The sequence below is a fragment of the Hypanus sabinus genome, chromosome 10 (assembly GCF_030144855.1).
Source record: "Hypanus sabinus isolate sHypSab1 chromosome 10, sHypSab1.hap1, whole genome shotgun sequence".
In the NCBI taxonomy this organism is placed as follows: Eukaryota; Metazoa; Chordata; class Chondrichthyes; order Myliobatiformes; family Dasyatidae; genus Hypanus; species Hypanus sabinus.
Window position 1 is genome coordinate 146,618,258 of NC_082715.1, and position 20,198 is coordinate 146,638,455.

Here is a 20,198-nt window from a genome sequence, read left to right on the forward strand (position 1 = left end):
GCTGACTAGGCGGAGTAATAGTTAGTCAAGGACCCTCTTCTGGCTGGTAATTTTCTGTAACTGCATTTAGGACGCTTGTAAACACCAGCAGTTATAGTTCCAACTTCACCTTGGGTGGAAATGAGCAGCATTTCACGAGAATTGAAAACAAAGAATTTGGCAAGAGTTTAATATTCTTCTGGGGCAGAAATGTTAACTTGCTCTTTTGCTTTAAATTAAATTAAAATTGAGACTTTTAAAAAAAAACTTCCAATGTAATATAACTACCACCTGTTACACTTTTGAACACGTTCATGTTGAGGACACAAGAAGGAATAAAAATATGAGCAGGCTGAACAGATCTCCGGTCTCCACTATCTGGATACTGCAAAGTTCAGCTCTCCACACAAAGCAAGCGAAACCTGTCTCTGCAGCTCACCTGTCGTAGAATATTCAGTCACATAAACATAGTCTTATTGTGGAAGTAAAACCAGCTTCATACAATCTGAGGCGTGTACAGCCACAATGAGGCGAGGAAATTAGAACTGTATGTGATACTGTAAGGCAAGTGTCACCAAACCTTTTTGCACCGCGAACCAGTTTAATATTGACAATATTCTTGCGGACCGGCCGACGGGGCTGCGGGATGTCAATCACGACTGGAATTTAGGTGATAAGTCAACTATAAGCCACTTATAAGTAACTAATACACTCAATTTCGTTTCTAAATGGGTTTATCTAACGAATTTAATATTAAACATACTGCGCATATTTTCCTCGCATGAATATAGTCGTAAGTCAATTATAACTCACTTATAAGTCAATAGCATCATAACATTTTAAGTAACGTTTGGATATTAAACTCAAACCGCATATTTTCCTTGTACGAGCATATAAAATCATTGCAACACACCATTTAGAGGACAAGGTACCGGGGCCACGGCAGTCGCTGTCCGGTTATCCGAGACCAAGCAGTGATCCCTGGCGCGAGAGTAACACTGAATTTAGGAGACTGATAACTTCGCGCTGGTAATGACCTCGCGTGCGTTCAAGTTCAACACTGGGCGTGACAGGCAATGAGGGAATCCGGGTGTGAATTCGGATGATGTTTTTGCAGAGAAATGTACTATGGATATGTGGACGATGTTTAGGGATCTCTTGCAGGATGCTAGGGATAAATTTGTCCCGGCGAGGAAGATAAAGAATGGTAGGATGAAGGAACTATGAGTGACAAGTGAGGTGAAGAATCTAATCAGATGGAGAAGGCAACATACGTAACGTTTAGAAAGCAAGGATCAGATGAGTCTATTGAGGAATATAGGGGAGCAAGAAGGGAGCTAAGAAAGGGCTGAGGAGAGCAAGAAGGGGGCCTGTGAAGGCCTTGGAGAGTAGGGCAATAGAAAACCCAAAGGCATTCTTCAATTATGTGAAGAACAAAACGTTGACAGGAGTGAAGATACGACCGATTAGAGATAAAAGTGGGAAGATGTGCCTGGAGGCTGTGGAGGTGAGCGAGGTCCTCAATGAATACTTCTCTTCGGAATTCACCAATGAGAGGGAACTTGATGACGGCGAGGACAATATGAGTGAGGTTGATGTTCTGGAGCATGTTGATATTAAGGGAGAAGAGGTGTTTTGAGTTGTTAAAATACATTAGGACGGATAAGTCCCCGGGGCTTGACGGAATATTCCCCAGGCTGCTCCACGAGGCGAGGGAAGATATTGCAGAGCCTCTGGCTAGGATCTTCATGTCCTCGTTGTCCACGGGAATGGTATCGGAGGATTGGAGGGAGGTGAAAGTTCTCTTCTTGTTCAAAAAAGGTAGCAGGGATAGTCCAGGTAATTATAGACCAGTGAGTCTTACGTCTGTGGTGGGAAAGCTGTTGGAAAAGATTCTTAGAGATAGGATCTATGGGCATTTAGAGAACCATGTTCTGATCAGGGACAGTCAACATGGCTTTGTGAAGGGCAGATCGTGTCTAACAAGCCTGACAGAATTCTTTGAGGATGTGACCAGGCATATAGATGAAGGTAGTGCAGTGGATGTGATTTACATGGATTTTAGTAAGGCATTTGACAAGATTCCACACGGTAGGTTTATTCAGAAAGTCAAAAGGCATGGGATCCAGGGAAGTTTGGCCAGGTGAATTCAGAATTGGCTTGCCTGCAGAAAACAGAGCGTCATGGTGGAGGGAGCACATTCGTATTGAAGGGTTGTGGCTAGTGGTGTCCCACAAGGATCTGTTCTGGGATCTCTACTTTTCGTGATTTTTATCAACGACCTGGATGTGGAGGTAGAAGACTGGGTTGGCAAGTTTGCAGACGACACAAAAGTTGGTGGTGCTGTGAATAGTGTTGAGGATTGTCGAAGATTGCAGAGAGACATTGATAGGATGCAGGTGGGCTGAGAAGTGGCAGATGGATTTCAACCCGGAGAAGTGTAAGGTGGTACACTTCAGAAAGACAAACTCCAAGGCAAAGTACAAAGAAAATGGCAGGATGCTTGGCAGTGTGGAGGAGCAGAGGGATCTGGGAGTACATGGCCACAGATCCCTGAAAGGAGACAGGGTAGTGAAAAAAGTTTATGGAGTTTTAGCTTTCATAAGTCGAGGGATAGAGTTTAAGATGCAATGATGCAGCTCTATTAAACTCAGGTTAGGCCACACTTGGAGTACTGTGCCCAGTTCTGGTCGCCTCACTATAGGAAGGATGTGAAAGCATTGGAAAGAGTAGAGAGGAGATTTACCAGGATGCTGCCTGGTTTAATGAGTATGGATTATGATCAGAGATTAAGGGTGCTAGGGCTTTACTGTTTGGAGAGAAGGAGGATGAGAGGAGACATAATAGGGGTGTACAAGATATTAAGAAGAATAGATAGAGTGGATAGCCAGCGCCTCTTCCTCAGGGCAACACTGCTCAGTACAAGAGGACGTGGCTTTAAGTTAAGGGGAGGGAAGTTCAAGGAGGATATTCGAGGAAGGTTTTTCACTCAGAGAGTGATTGGTGCGTGGAATGCACTGCCTGAGTCAGTGCTGGAGACAGCTACGCTGGTGAAGTTCAAGAGAATACTAGACAGGTATATGGAGGAATTTAAGGTGGCGGGTTATATGGGAGGCAGGGTTTGAGGGTCGACACAATATTGTGGGCCGAAGGGCCTGTAATGTGCTGCACTATTCTATGTTCTATATCGCCAAATCATATCGCTTCCTCGCGGCCAGGTAGCAGATGCTTTGCGGCCCCCTATCAGTCCGCCGCCCGGTGATTGGGGACCACTGCTAAGGTGACGCGCCTATATAATGACAACAGCAAGACTTAAGGAGGCCGTCATACTGCCACCCATTTCATCCACATATCTCAGTCTATCGTCGCCAGTTCAATAACTCTCTATATGGCACATCATTGTGTGTCTGTCTGCACATGTGTGTACGCTTGTATGCGGGTGCGTTAATCATCTAATCAGTATTCGATTTTTTAAAGAATATCACGCATCCTTCATTGCTGCTTTTTTGCATCAAGACAAATTTCTAAAAATAGGTTTATATGATACTTTTGCTTTATTCTGCACGTGAGATAACAGCTATGAAAATATATTTCATATCAGACTGGATCTTTAATGTTATTGCACAGTTCTGATCGAAATCGTCAGCTGTAGGCAAGAATAAAGAATGCAATCTTCAGACTACCGTCATTGGATGAACATTTGGAGATTAATTTAACTGAGATTAATTAACGTTGGAGTATCAATTAACCATGGTCCCGATTAAATGGAATGACGTTTAAAACTGACAAAACTTAAGAGACGAACTTTCACCGTAAATACTTAACTGCAAAAGAATAATGTTTCAAAATAATTTTATTGAAAAAATGCCGGATAAAATAAGCTTTTCATCTTGATTAAGTTTGAAATCTAGTTTTAGATACACCTGGATCTCTCGATCGTTGCTACAAAAAGGGTTGGCTGGCGTCTCATGTTTAACCACACAGGAGTAAAGTTCATTTGGTATTGCACGTATCCATTTATTTTAATGATTAAGAATTTCTCTTCCGCTTTTCATTTCAGGATGTCAAATTGGACTCGTGAAAAATTTGCAAACTGAAATCTCCGACGACTAATTGGTGTTCGTGACGCTGGGATATAATACGTGCAGTGGCCCTTAGCATTAAGCGACCGCAGATTGGATACTCTTGGTTAGTATATTTTATGCATTTTAGCCATCGGAATACAGAGTTCCGGTTGCGGCAACATTAAATTTAGAGGCTGCCTGTATTTTGAATCACTCTTTCATCTTTGTTTCTGAAATATTAATTTATGCTCATGATTAATAATGTTTCTTCATCTTTGCATGTTCATTATTTTTGAGGAGCCTTCCAGGGCCCAGTGATCAGTGGCTAGCAGATACCTTATGGCTTATGAGGGGCAACAACACAAATTGGTGTCTTCAGTAAAGGTGCGTCCACCCACAAGTGATAGGTGCAATCAAAATTCGGGAAATAATTCAGGATTATATTTATTTAATAATCATCAGACTAATTCTTCATCTAGATTGTCAAATGTTCATCTACTGCAAAGCCAGCACATTTTTTTAAACTAGAGGGGCAGTTAGTGTTCCGGGTGCGCGAGATCAACTAATTTGCCAAAGGACCGTTAATGACGGTTGAATATTTGATAAGTACTACCTTTCAAAACAGTTGATTTGAAACAACTATTAGACGACACCGCGCTAATTGTTGTTCACGTAAGTACCAAGAAGCCAAGCGCATTGAGTTGTTATCATACTTACTGTTAACAGCCAGCCTCGTTCCTTTGCCGAAGAATAAATCACCTTTCCACAAGGCACAGTAATAGTCTGCCGCGTCCTCCGACTGGACGCACGATATTGTCAATGTTGCCGTGTCGCCTGATACTGAGCCGCCGAAACGGTTCGGAATTCCAGAATCTCTGTAAATGTTACTCCACGACCAATGGCAGATCAGAAAGCGGGGTATTTTTCTGGGAATCTGCTGGTCTTGGGAAACAGCGCTATCTGCTAAAGGGGTGCCAGACAAGGTGCATAGTATTTCAGCATTCTGTCCTGGAGACGTGGATTTCGAAGGAGGCTGATAGAATGAAACTTCGGCGTTGATATCTGGAAACATTCAGCGGGAAGAAACAATGTACCAAGACTAAACTTCGAGGAATACCAAAGTGCGAGAAAAATAACATTAAATGGTATTCAAGATTCAAAGTTTAAAAAATACTCACAAATTGCGGTAATCACCAACGTACTGAGGACACGAACCCAGTAAAACTTTGTAATTAAATGAGTGAAGCTCACACAAGCTGCTATGTTGACCTGTCGTCTCAACTTTTCAGCTCGCTTGTAAATCCTCTGACGAGGAGGAACTGCGTGTTCCTGATTTATGCAAATCAGTTACAAATCAGACGCCAATCACAAGTTGCCAACATGTGTTAAATTATTTTCAAGTTGTTACCCAGATGAGGATTTGCTTTCGAATTGTGCACTTTCACGTGCAGAACTTGCCCTCTTGTCCCTTCAGTTTAAAAGACGCGAAAATTCGTAGCTCCCAACACGATTAATGCCGGTATATCTGAGATTTTTTAATGCAAAGGATGAAGAAATAATTCACTGGCAATTATTGACCGATTTGTAGAGTTGTGAGTAAATTCCAAACATCTTGTCTGTGTGTTTTTAGAAAAATCGCTGCGAAACCGATGTAATGGGTTTGCAACAATTTTGGAAAGCATGTTTACCAGCAGCACCCTAATTACTCACTTTACTGAAGAAATTCAGAAAGGAAATTGAGAAACGTATTCAATCGACCAGAGAGCTTATAGCCTATTATGAATTATTAAAAGTGAATCGATTTATTCGGCTGGTGCCGAGGGTGGTTCATTATAAATTCTGCCTACCTTAGGTCAATGAGCAGAATTAAATTTACATGTATGCACAGTTGCATTATACCAGGGGCATGTATATACTGGATGGCGGGGTGGAGATACGTCTCGACTAGATGAGGTGTAAGGCGCTCCTTCCATCCGCTAGCATGGAGGTCACCCTTGGACAAGGTGTAGCACCTCATGGCCCCTTGACCAAGGCACACGAAGACGTTGGGGCAGGTGCTGGATGGTCGTATGTGCAGCTGGTGCATATCACAAGTCCCGGATATGCGAGCACTGCTGTCTCTGAAGAGTATTCATAATGGCTGGAGTCATCCGCCTTGTAAAAACACTGCCCAGAAGAAGGCAATGGCAAATCACCTTTGCAGATATTGCCCTAGTCGCTGGAGTTATAAGATTGGTGCTCCTTCGGCTCCAGGCATTTCCTCTACAGGGTATTAAATGCAGGGGAATTCGCACTAAATTCTATCAATAAGAAGCTGCGGAACAAATCGAACAATATCAAACTACTTTTGTTTTTAATTACTATGTTTTCACTGATATTTATTCAACAGAGAGCACTATCGTCTGCTGCTATGTGTGGCGGTTAAAACCGCATCTCGAAATAGTTATCCGATTGATGTCCTTAAACAGGGCAAATAGAGGCACCTGCGCTTAAGCTCTGTTTCCAAAATTCTTCTCCCCAGGACTTCTGCAATGTCTTCAGTGATATCATTGTGTTCCCTTGAACATAAACTGACAAAACTGCAGTTGAAATTATTATGTAAGAATAAGCTGCATGGATATACCATCGCATCTATCGTCTCCCAATTACCAAAGAGCAATGTCACTGCAGATCTCGTCACATTCAAAGTTTTCCTAACATTAACTGGGAAAATTAGAGATTTGTCTCTGATTGCTTGGGTGAAGGCAACACCTACAACAATCGCATTGTCCATTTACATTCAAGAAATGTATCCACTTCATTGACACTCCGTCCCGTTCTAAATATTCACTCACTCCGAGTTATAATGAACTGTGACTGTATTCCTTTCCATTTAGAAAATACAATACAATTATTTGCCTGAAACATTCGCACAATGCCGAAACTAATAATCAGTGTAAGGGAAGAAGGCGCATGGAGAACTCGACTGCATTCAAGTTATATTAGTTACAGACTACGCTGAATTGGAGATATATTTCAACACTTTGCAGCTGCTGAGCCTACGTTTTGGTAATCTCTTTCCAATAACACTGTGGAAATCATATCGTCAAAATACTACAATGATTACAAAAATACAGGACGCTCACCTGCATAGTTCGAATGAGAATGAAAGATGTATAAAAAAAATAGATACCTTCCGACAATAGTGATGAAAATCTGATGCATTGTTCGATGCTATGTCTCATTTTGCTTGGAAGAATTTCGAAAAGACAACGTATTTTTTGGTAAATTTTAACGAGTTGTAGGGGAAAAAAGAATGCTGTGCTAGTAGAAACGGGTTTTGAACGAGGTTAAGTGAATCTTTCAGATTTACAACTAGAAACAGAGGATGGAAACATAGAAATTTAACGCTAGCCCACTACTCCGTCGCGGAATGGCTTTATCCATTGCTTTAATGTAATTGTAAGTGTTAACATTATGACGGTTGTGAACCAAGAGATGGAACAGAGACAGAAAGAGAGAGCAAACGAGAAAGGGGGAGGCAGGAAACAGAGAGAGAAAGAGAGAAAAGAAAGTGAGAGCAGAGAGGGGTAAGAGAGAGAGAGAGAGAGAGAGAGAGAGAGAGAGAGAGAGAGAGAGAGAGAGACAGAGAGAGACAGAGAGAGAGAGAGAGAGAGAGAGAGAGAGAGAGAGAGAGAGAGAGAGAGAGAGAGCGATAGAGTGAGTCGAACGGTCACATTGTAAAGAATTGCTTTGAAAAGAGGAGAGGGAGAGTTTTAAAGCGTTAAAAAGAGAGGGCGTGATGTTAACTTGCATAGATGGTCAGGATACTGCATTAGGTAGGAATAGAATTTGCTTGTTATCAAATCAATAACTTACTGGAGTTGAAAGATTAAATGATTCCAAACTTTTGAAAACAATTACGATTGTGCAGTTAAGTATGGATTTATAATTCCATGGTAGGGTAGATGTGCCACTGCAGCTGAAGATCAGGAATAACGGGTGATTAATGTGTCCGAAGCAATGAGTGTGGTGTGCTGGTGCCCAAATGAGTACAGTCGGATTACCCAGAATAGAGTTACCAGGAGAGCCGGGCCGAGAAGCAATCGGTCCCGGATGTTATGTAGTAGTGCAGTTTCAGTTAAAGCTCAAGAAACAGAAGGACGTGACCTTGAATAAGTCAAACATGCAGACGTGATGCAGAATTTTTAAGCCATTAACCTGTCCAATACATATGAAGATTTCCCCTGCTCCATATCAAAGAGATAAAAGGCTAAAGAACTGATTGATGATCTGAGAAATGAAACATTGTAGTAAAAAAAATCGTTTAAAGGCTGATTTATTTATTTAATTTTAGTATGGGGGCTCCTGGAGCAAAGCTCCCATGGTTTAGCCACCAACGCTGTCCTAAGGAAAGTAGTGTTGAGCTACATAGACGAAGTGCTGCCAAAACCCATCAGTAACGTCGTTCCAATATTTAGATCCAAAACTAATGATAAAATAATTGTAAACTGCTAAATCCGAACGGCTTATGTTTGGAGGTACTCTGTGGTTGATAGGAACCTTTCCTCTGTTAGAACGGGCGCAACTCATCGAAAGCACCCAGACTTTGAACAACATTTAAAATCCTTAAGACAGAGTGTCATACGATACAGAAGGGAAATTGACGACCTACCACAGACTTGTTTCGGAACCTACAACGTATTAATAATCTGAGTTCTTAGCAGGACAACTCCAAAATGTTATGAAGCTATCTACATCCACTATCTGCTTGGGCAACGCGTTCCAGATTTCAAATGCCCTCACAGAGAGAGAATTCCTCCGGAGATCCTAAGGAATTAAAAGGATATTTCGCGGGAAACGAGGATCTAAATTATCGGGAAATATTGAATGAGTTAGGACTTTGTTCCCTGGAGCATAGGGAAATGAGGAGGGATTTTACCATGGTGTACAATATTATGAGGGGTAGAGATAAGTAAACACATGGAGGTTTTCCCGCTGAAATTAGGTGACACTAGAAGCCCTCGGTTTGGGGTGAAAGGTGAAATGTTTAAATAGAATCTGAAAGGCACCTGCTCCCAAAATTGGTACCATTATAAAGCCATTTTCACTCAATTTTGATTCAATCCATACGACACGGTGTCATGAAAATGCTGAGAGCACCGATACAATGAAGTTTCGAAGACCGGAAAATATCCTGTCTGTACGAGTGAAGACCCAGTCCAGATCTGGTTGTGCCTTAGGTGTTTATGTTGGCATTAATATTAGTAAGTTTGTTAATATCAGGACATCAGTTTGGATTTACCAAGGTGCAGAATAATACTGACAATTTCTAAGTTGAACAAAAACAGAGATGGAGTTTCGTTCTCATAAGTACGAGATGCCGTGTCATGGGTTGTCAAATAAGAGAAGGCTGTGCACGATGAATGGTAGACCTCCGGTTACTGAGAAACAAATGAACCTTGGTGTAAAACTTCAAAGATCTTTGGAAGTAACAGGATGGATATAAGGTGCTGAAGAAGGCTCTTGCGCCGCCAGCCTTTATTAATAGTATCGTGCAAACCGATCGTTAAGACAACAGCTAGAACATTCGGCGCTCTCTGGTCACCAGAGTACAGAAAGGACGTGACTGCACTGGCGAAGTGGCATAGGAGACACGTGGGAATGTGACTGAGGATGGAATCTTTTAGTTATGAGGCTGGGAATCGATAGGGTGATGTTGCTTTCCTTAGAGCAGATGAGGCTGTGGACGGACATATTCGAGGTACGCAAAATTATAGTCGATAATCAGGTACGTTTGCGCTTCGCATAGGCGTCTGCGGCGAGAGGGCACCAGTTTAAGATGATCGATTACAGGTTTAGAGTGGAGAGAGACATGAAGTCATATGTCACTACATCAATGAAACTGGTTTTTCGACACATCCAGTCAATGCTGACCTGTTTCTCTGCCGAGTTCCATCGGCCCTCATCCGGATTATAGCCTGCCATACCTTTCCAATCCGTGTACCTGTCCAAACTTCTGTTAAACGTTGCAGTTGAAACCGCTCTGCTGGTAACTCATTCCATACGCGCACTAGCCAATTTACCATGGGTTTCAGCAATGTAAAGGAAGTCTCATCGGAAGCAGCGACCCCAAAAGATTCCCAGGTGAAGTGTTGCCTCGCCTGGATCGATGTTTGGGTCCCTGAATGGAGCTGAGGGAGGAGCTGAAATGGCAGGTTTGGCCGATTGCAGTGATAAGAACCGGGAGGGAGATTAGTGAACAAGGGAATCACGGAGAGAGTGATCCCTGCATAAAGCCGATGGCAGGGGTAAAGATATGTTTGGTGGTAGGATCACCTTGGAGATGGCAGAAGTTGCAGATAATGCTGTGATGGATGTGGTGGCTTATGGGGTGGTAGGCATGGACAAGAGGAACTCCATCATTCTTAAGGCGGTGGGAAGGTGGAGTGAGCGTGGATGTTCAGGAAATGAGGAGATGCGCATGAGAACAGCATCAATGGTGGAGGAAGGGAAACACTGTCTTTGAAGGAGGGCATCTCTGATTTCTTCGATAGGAAAGCTGTATCCTGGGAACTCTTGCATCACTGACCTAATATGGTCAATGAATTAAGGTCAGTAGAGTACACTGAAAACAATGACTGTGTCGTACAACCTCTTCAATGCATTAGGTTTATTAATAACAGACATAGGTTATTCCAGACTTAAAAGGCTGAAACCCCTTGTTTAATATAGAGATTGAGATTCCTGTATAAAGTCGTAGTTTCACGCAGAAGTAATATTTTCCCTTACCCCACTCGTACCTCTTTGTCAGAGAAAAAAATCGTACAAAATACCCATTCTATTCTTCATCCATCTAAGCACCATCAGCTCGCCTCGACTGGAGTTGATCAATGCATCCCATCAGTGTTTCTCTGGCAAGCCCAAGTTCCCCCTTGGAGCACCTAAGACCACATGTGAGTTATTATATCCTGTTGAAAAGTGTGACGCTGGAAAATACTCACAGTGAATGCCATGATCTGAGAGCATTATAACTGTACCGTTCGCTACACCATACCGTTGTCATGCTCTTGAATAGAATATTTCATTCGCACCTGCTGTTCCATACCGACTTGCATATTGTAAGAAGGGACGAATGCTTGGGCCGCCATATGACCATATAAAGAGCCGCTTAAGCTTCATTCCTACAGACAGTTTCCTTTAGTAAAGTAGGTATCCATGGGAGAAGACTGTATTTCTCCACACAGCAACTGGAAATGATAAGCTACTTGGAGAGTTGTACCGTGCAGTTACGTTGACTCTGCTGTCAGTCGGTCGAGTCAGTCCCTACTTCCTGATTATATATGAATGCGTCCTCCTTTATTAACCCTTCTCAATCGCCTACTTTGACCACTACTCCAGAATGCCCAGCAGATGTGAATAGAGCTTAATTAAAAAGAAATCTTTTGCATAGGTTTCCACATCAGCGAAGTTCTGCAGACTGAAGTTACGACGAAAGTAAAGGCTTTCAAATCTTTCGTGTCCATGACACAACCATGTAGATAATGTCTATACCTTTCTCAACCTTTTTGCCCTGAGGAACCCATGAAATATTTTTCATGTCTCAGTGCACCTAAACATAAAAAATAATATATCTACAGCTAGTGTGATTAGTACGTTGTAGATATAATAATCAAAAATAATTGTCAATGCAATTTTGAGTAGACAATGATTTTTTTAGCCAAACTTTAGCAAAAATAGGACAACTTGGATCATGGTCTACGGTCTATGTAAAACCCATTGATAAGTAGCTTTCATTGCAAAGACGGACTGTATAAGAAGACTGGCATAATAAATATCTAAACGAGTAAACCTCAAGAAAATCCGAAAACTTCACAATACAATTCACTTCTAACCTACACAATTCAGCTCTTGCAACGGTTACAACAACAGCACAGCGGAGGGCCACTAGCTGAGTCGCGGCGCAATAAAACTTCCTTCTTTAGAATGAAAATTTCCCTCCATTTTTCCACTAAACTGGTAGTATGTTCTCTCCCATAAGCGAGTCGGCGGGGTGTAAGTCGAAGTTGGGGGAGGTAATTCGGGAGGGAATGGCTGATGTCACAACCCAATTTGGGTGAGTCCATTCAATGCTCGGGAAGCGCACTTCATGCTCGACATCCTACGTCCTCCCCTCCGTGCTCACCAATTATCAACGTGTTCCTCTATCCCGCGTCAAAAACTGAGAATGAACTCAACCAAATATACACGGTCCTACTGAGCACTGGCATACTGGCCTGCGAGTGCTAACAGGGCTGCATTGTCACTGCCCACCACTGTGATTGCTAACATCGCGCGTTGCGTGATGATCAAAAAACGATGTTTATTTTAATCGCGACCTCTCGCGGAACCCCGGTTGAGAAACCCCGTCCTAAACTGTCGCCAGACATGCTGCTGAGTATTCCGAAGGCGGATGACTTACTGTAATTTCTGTGTTTATATCTGGAAGCGTTTGGGGACGAAGCAGAATAGTGAGGAAAATATTAGAGCAATAGAAATGCGAGAAAAAAATATAATACCAGTAGCTCACGGGATTAAGTCTAATGCCAGTGAAAGTAAAATATTCACATACTGCACAATACACCAACGCACTGACGACACGGACCCGGAAAGACATTGTCATTAATTGAGTAGAGCTCACACAGGGCGGAAGGTGAAGTGGGTTCTCAAGTTTATCTCTAACTTTCTCTTTGCAAATCAGTCGAATCAGAATACACCATGACACCAATCAGAAATAACCAGATTCTCCCTGTACTTCAATTATTTCCAAGCTGTCAGCTGTCAGGGTTTGGTTTCGAGCGGCGTATGTCTGCATGTTTCAATTCGCTCCATTCATTAGTTGTTTTAAAATTTATTTAACCTCTTTCTCTAAGGCTTCACTGCGTACATATACCACCAGACGTTCACTGGATAAACTCATCGTAATGTCCAGCAACTGTTAAAAATAATGAAAAGCGAAGAGAAGAATTCCAGCTGGAGATTATTCTAGAAATGTTGAAGAACTTGATCTCCTTTCCGGCATCATTCTGCGTGCGACTCATTCTCCTGTCCCATTAGTTATAAACAATAATAGAAACACGCGAAGATTCTTTTTTCCCATAGATGGTGTTCATTGAAGATCTATCGGATATTTCTAAAAGCACCAGACACATTTGCTGCAAATTAATTAAGAGCCTGTAGGTTCAGGATTCGTTCCCGACCATTTTCTGTCAGCACTTTCGGCTGACGTATCCACCGATTTTCACCGTGCCTTTGGAAAGCGTGGTTGTTTTAATGACGATAGTAGCACCTGAATTTGGATCAATGCAATTTATTTTGCTACTGGAATGACCTTAGTCCCAAAGAGAATTGAGAAATGTGTTTAAAACGCACTCTTATGTTTTCACAATGGAATCAAATCAAAACAATGCACCACAAATCTGATTATTTGGGAGCAGCCCGATAGCTATTTTCGTAATCACTCTGTGTCTTAAATTCATATATCGATTTAAACAAAGCAGCTGGCTGTCGATTTCCGGAGGAATGGAGACGGGCTGACCCCTATTGGCATCAATGGATCTGGAGCTGAGATGGTAAACAGCTTTAAGTTTCTCGGCATCCACATCACCGAGGACCTGACATGGTCTGTACGTACCAGCTGTGTGGAGAAAAAGAAACAACAGCGCCTCTTTCACCTCAGACAGTTAAGTAAGTTTGGTATGGACCCTCATATCCTTAGAACTTTCTACAGGGGCGCAACTGAGAACATCCTGACTGGCTACGTCACAGCCTGGTATGGGAACTGTACGCCCCTCAATCGCAGGAGTCTGCAGAGAGTAGTGCGGACAGGAGTAGACTGCAGTGTGAAGTTGAATTTAGAATCAAATCAAATGTAATCTTATTAAGTAGGTAGTACGTTTGATATGCTGTGTGACTTACTCCTGATCCTAAATCATACTTCTGCTTATTCATACCTCTTCCTTCTTTTCAACTTACGATAGAAAGAACGTCATGTCTGAAACAGAGGAAAATTGCATTCCTTGGCCAGTACAGTTAGGAACTGATCAGCGATCTCATGGGGCAAGGATGATTAACTACTAACAAATAGAACTTACTTTCTGCTGGTTAAATATCATTGTTATGACGAAGTCAGGACTCAAAGTGTTCTGTGAGAACATTACATATTGCGTCTACACATTGCACAGTGGCACGGTTGGACAACCTTACCATCGTTTTCCTAATGACTGAGGATACCCCGATAGGCAGCAATTGACTGGAATGCTTATTAATTAATTTTTAAGATCCGAATTTACTCTGGCAATTTCCGCATTATCAAGTGGATTCCAGCATTGTACCAACTGGAGCAACGAAGTGAAAGGCAGAGCTATCTCTGGAAATGGAATTGCAGTCGGGATGCTGTCTGATCCCATAATCTCTGCAGCATTTATTCTTCAGCGTCGACAATGAATGACAGGAATTGGTCAGCGTGTTGCAGCACTGGGGCAGTGGTGATGCGTCGCTTTAGTTCCGAGATCGCACTGTCGTCTTCGTTTGCCCAATGCTGTCATGCAGAGGTCTTTCTGGTGAGTGCACTTATGAGACCGCAATAGAGTTGAAATCCAGACGAAGCGGCGATAGAAGTTTGCAAACACCAGGAAACGCCGCACCTGTGTGACCGTAGAGGACTTGGGCAACTCCGTGACCACCTGAACTTTTGTCGGGTCCATTTGAACACTGGAAGAGGTAATATAGCCCAAAAAGGAGACTTGGTCTTTATGGAACTCATACTTCTCTGGCTTGACGTACAGATTCTTGAGAAGCCGCTTGGGAGCCATTTGGATATGCTGGATGTGTTCCTGGTGAGAGCGGAAATAGATCAGAACGTTGTCCAAAAACATATCACTGACGACATCGTTGACTAGGGCTTGGAAAACAGCGAGGAAGTTGGCCAGACCAAAGGGCATCACAAAGTACTCATCATGGCCTGTGGGGCTGTTGAAAGCTTTCTTCCATTCATCCCTTCTCTGTTACAAACCTTGCTCCTGTAGAGCGTTGAGCAGGCGAGTAGAGGTCCATCCAGGGGATATATCATGTGTCATCACAAAACCGACAGGCTTGGCTTCGAAATTCAACTCACACTGGGTAATGAAAACCTTGCAGGAAACGGGGTCACAGCAGTATCTGCCCATTAGCGGAATACTCGGCCTTGGTACGTAGACGAGAGTCGATTCAGGTCTGTACGGGGGAGTCGGGGCAATAGTGGCCGAGGTTGTTGGGGCAGCTAAAATGGAGAATGTGCGAGATGCTGAGAGTGGGACTAACATGGTCATAAGCTGCTGAATTACGACTGCAGAATGCTAATGCCTGTTAGCTATCGATGGCTATGTGCTGTAAGTTTACGGACTGCGGCTGTTAAAGCAGAAATGGCAGACACCTGACTCGATTATCTGTGGTGAGCTGCTGAAATGTTGCTACGGGAAATAACATCTGTTCCTTCAATTCAGACTGAGCCTGTTGAATCGAAATTATATGCCGCATTACTTCAGTCACTTCTCCCTAAAACAAGTTGGATCGCCTGTAACTTCTACCCTATCTGGCCAATGAAACTCAGGGCCAAGGTTAGATGTTCTCTCTCTGCTGTATCCGTTTTCTTGGTCGGGACTCGCAGTCAGAACGTTCGTATATGGTCCAAGTGTGGTGACAGAGAGACAGGGAAGCGTGTCGAGAATGATTGCAGAATTTAAATGGAAGGGAAATAATAAACGCTCAGCCAACGGGGCCGCTAACTAAAACTGTCAATTTGGAAGTCAAATTCCAGAAACGCGCCTAGAAGCAATACTGAAATGCTAAATAAGTACCGCTCCTCTCCAGTGTCAGTCGAAATGGTAGTCCTCTTTCCCGGACAGGAACAAGTATACGCAGGCAGCGTATTGTTGATGTGCTGTGGGTGATGTCTCTACAATTTCGTCATGAGCAAGCTGGGGAACCGTTATGCAGTCGAGCTGCGGAGCCGCATAGACCCCCCCCCCCCCAGCAGAGTAGGTGGTTGTGAGACGTTTACCACCTCTTTCACATTCCGTAGATCATGGCACAAATTCCCTACTTTCCCCCTGAGTGGTCAATGTCTCACTGGCAACTCTCAACGCATGAATAAACTACTTTTATATTCTCTAGTCCAATTGCAAGGACGTTTATTGGCCCCTTTGATTCCTCCCGACTCTGTGTTTAATTTCTCTCTTACTTCCTGTATTTTCCTCGATTTCCCGTCCGATTTCAGGTTGTAAAACTTTTCGTATGCCTCCGTTTCCTTTTTGATAAAATTTGAAACGTCTCTCATCATCCAAGTTTTTTGTTACCTTGCCAAAGTTGTCCTTGACCCTTAAGGAAATCCTTGATTTCTGACCTTTAAATAGCTTTCACATGTCCAAACAAGCAAAAACCTTCAAATCTGAAATTTGATTAAGCAAATGGCATTCAGAACTGGAGTTTACGTAAGTGAGTCGACCGCCACGAAGCCAGTCATCACTGCGGCCGGTTCAGGAGTCCGTCAGTTGCACGCCACAGCCTCAGAGTTCAGTGCAGAGACGAGTAAACATCGCGGAGCACCCTAGCATTTTCATTCCGGGCCGGCACTTAATTTAGCCAAACCTTGTGTTGTTATTTAATCGGGGAACGTGGTCCTGCTGCTTCAATACCGTCTCGAGCCCGTGCCCTGCCGTCTCCACTCTGCCTCCCCTCGGATCTGACGCTTCGAATTGGTTCCAAGTCCGCTCCAGCAATGGCTAGAAATTGTCACAATCCCCTCTCTCGGGCTCGGGATCCATATCCTCCATTCAACCTGTACACAGCAGGCTGCCACCGTCCTGCAACTTCGACTCTTAGGATTACATCTCAAAAATTCCAAGTCATACAGCCACTTCAAAGACTGAACTCTGAAAGGAAAATTACAGGCAATTGATTTTAGTGATCGTTTCAAGAAAAAGTGTGACTAAAAAAGTACTTAATCGTGTTTGCTGCCATTAAGTCGTCGCTGTATTTTACCAGCGCCATCTTAAACCGGAAACGAGTCAATAACCCAATTACGATAGGGCTGGGGTCATATATCAGCCTAAGTGGGTAAGGTTGGCAAAGTTTACCCATTAACGTGCAGTAATGAGCCATATAAGCTTCGTGACAATGTGGTGAATATACGATTATCATCATTCAGATGTGTTCTTTACTTTTTATATCGCCAATGAGAAGTTTCTTTTTACCATGAATAGCAGTATTTACCGTCCAGTGGAGTTGATTAAGTGACTGTGTTGGTGTGAGTGTGCAGATGGATGCAAAGCAAGGTATGAAACTCTTTGGGTGAGTATATAAACTGTTCTTTGAACAGTATATCCCAGTATATCGATATCTAGATATCTCAAAAGATGGCGACTTCCTGACACCAAGTTCAGAGATATGGATTTCTGGCAAATACATCGGTAACTAAACTCACATGATTGAAATCTGGAAAGAAATAAAATTAACGTGATCTAAGTCAACTTGGGTTGTTAAGTCAAGTAGGGACAGTGTATCCTGTGGAGGTCACAAATCCATTCCACCAACGACAAGGCATATGTCGAGTATAATAGAACGCCTTCCTCAATACTTCAGTTAAAATAACACTAAAAAAGCATGGCGCTGTTAGCTAACAAAGCCTTCTCCTTCAGTGGTAAGTTTTAACATTGCTAATTATTATACAAGACAAGCTTTTTACTGTATTTTGGTACGTGTCAATAATAAACCAATACAAACCACTGAAGAATAAAAGCTGCAATGTGTATAAGCTTTAAAATTCATTGCAGTTAATCAATAACTACAACGCACCTGCCAAACTGGCGACTTTTAACAACAAGAAAGACAATTGTTACAAGTACATGGAAACACCGACACCTGCGCAAACAACTGTAATCCATCCTAATTTGGGGAAAAAATGTTTTCGTTCTTTCATTTTCTGCACGTCCAGTGATGGCAATTCATCCTCAATAATATTGAGGGAGTCCGGTAACAGAAGAACTACAGCGCTGTAAGAGTTCGGCTCACAACTATCCCTTCAAGGCGAATTAAAAACGGCCAGTGACCGCTGGCTTGCTCAGCAACACGCAAATCGCCAAGACAAGCGGGACATGAGTGCAAGGGTCAACGCAAATTAACGCTGGTGATAATCTGACTTTCTTCTGTGTGTTTGCAGGAATTGAATTCAGTGACACGTTAGAACAAATCATATTTCCTTAAGGTTGTGATTGTCTGCATGGACGTAACTCGCCACAATCATGCTCAATAACCAGAAAATGCAGGCGTTTTAATAAAGTCAGGAGTCAATGCCGTTAAAAATTGACCTTAAACCGCACAACTAAATTTTGACATAATTCGGTCAATGACGTAGTGCTCCTGGAGCAGACGAGAAAAAATAAATGTGATGTATAATCTCCTCAAAGCATTGCATTAACCATTACGGTCCCACTCTCGTCTGTAAGAAGTGGAGGGTTGGACATGGGGCTAGCAACCACAACTTGCAAAAACCCAGAGGCACAGAAACGTCAAAAGAAGCCCTAAAACCACATCCAGCGGCAGAAATGATCTTCGTCTAAAAGATCGTGTGGTGAAAGCGGAATGAACAGGGCCTGTCCTTCGTCCCAGGACTGAGGCCTCTGCCGAGTTGCTCTCAGCGCCCTGTGGGGTTGATGTACTTAAAAAGAAGATTAATGGATTTCAGACTTAAGGGTTTGAAAATCATTGTTTCGTGTGCAGGTTCAGATTCCTGTATGAACACTTCCATGTAAAGCTAATCTAACACCTTTCCCAACGCACTCCCATTATCACGGGAAAATATCGAAGACCCTTTCAACGCCTGTTTTGCTCTTCTTCCAATGAAACGGTCACATGTTCGTCTTACTTGGGTCCAACAGTCTATTCTATTGCTGTCTCTTTGGCAACTGGAATTACCGTTTGGAGGCCTTATACCACTTATCTCTCCTATGCCATGGAAAAGTTTGGTAATGGAAAATCTTCACTATAAATGCATATATCTGCGAGATTTGTAAACGTACCACTCGCCACTCACAATAATTCTCGTGCTATTCAGGTCTAATGTTAAGCACAATAATATCATTTGAACCTGGAATTCCATGAATGCCTGGAATGTGTGATAGGAAATGAATGTTTGTGCCACCATATGACTTAAAGCTAAACCTTTTAAAAATCGCCACAATCGTCATTTCTACAGGCAGGCTAGTCTTGGTGAAGATGGGGATCGGTGGTGGGGGAGTGTTATCTTACATATAGCAGCTGGAAAGTTTGAATTGAATTAATTTCTAGCGTCCACAGACTTAATTTCTAGCGTCCACAGAGGAAAAAAGATCTCCATCTCAATGTGCAATGTGTAATTTATGGTAATTTATAATAAATAGTATGTATAAAAAGCCAGTCAATATAACATAGAGATACAATTGCTTCAGCATGAATTAATCTGTCTGATTGGCCTGGTGGCTATGCTGTCCCGGAGCCTCTTGGTCTTGGTTTTTATGCTTTGGTACTGTTTCTCGGTTCGTAGCAGCCGGAACATTTTGTGGTTGGGGTGACTCGGGCGCCCAGTGATTCTTCCAGCACTTTTTACACACACGTCTTTGTAAGTGTCCTGAATAGTGAGAAGTTCACAGATGCGCCGGGCTGTCCGCACCACTCTCTGGAGAGTTCTGTGATGGAGGGACGTACAGTTCCCATACCAGGCAGGATGCTCTCAATTGTGCTCCTGTAGAAAATTATTAGGATTTGGGGGCCCAAATCAAATGAAAAGATACTTGAAGAACTGAACAGACTAGATACTTTGTCTCTGCTCCATGTGGCAGTTTAGGCCTACTTCCTTACTATTAGATGATGGCTCTGCCTAATTCACCTACTTTGACCGCTAATACCGAAAACCCAGCAAGGTAAGCCTTAGGTCTTAACTTAAAAGAACCCCTATTTTGATAGATATCTGCATCTGAAGACTTCAGAATTTAACTGATAAACAACAATCCACAAACTCAAGGTCACTTCGAAATTGCTGGCTTTCAGCCTTTCTTACCGCGTACACACCCTGAGTGGTAAGTGTGGAGTTTCGTGGTAAGTAGAGTGCAATGATTTCGTCAG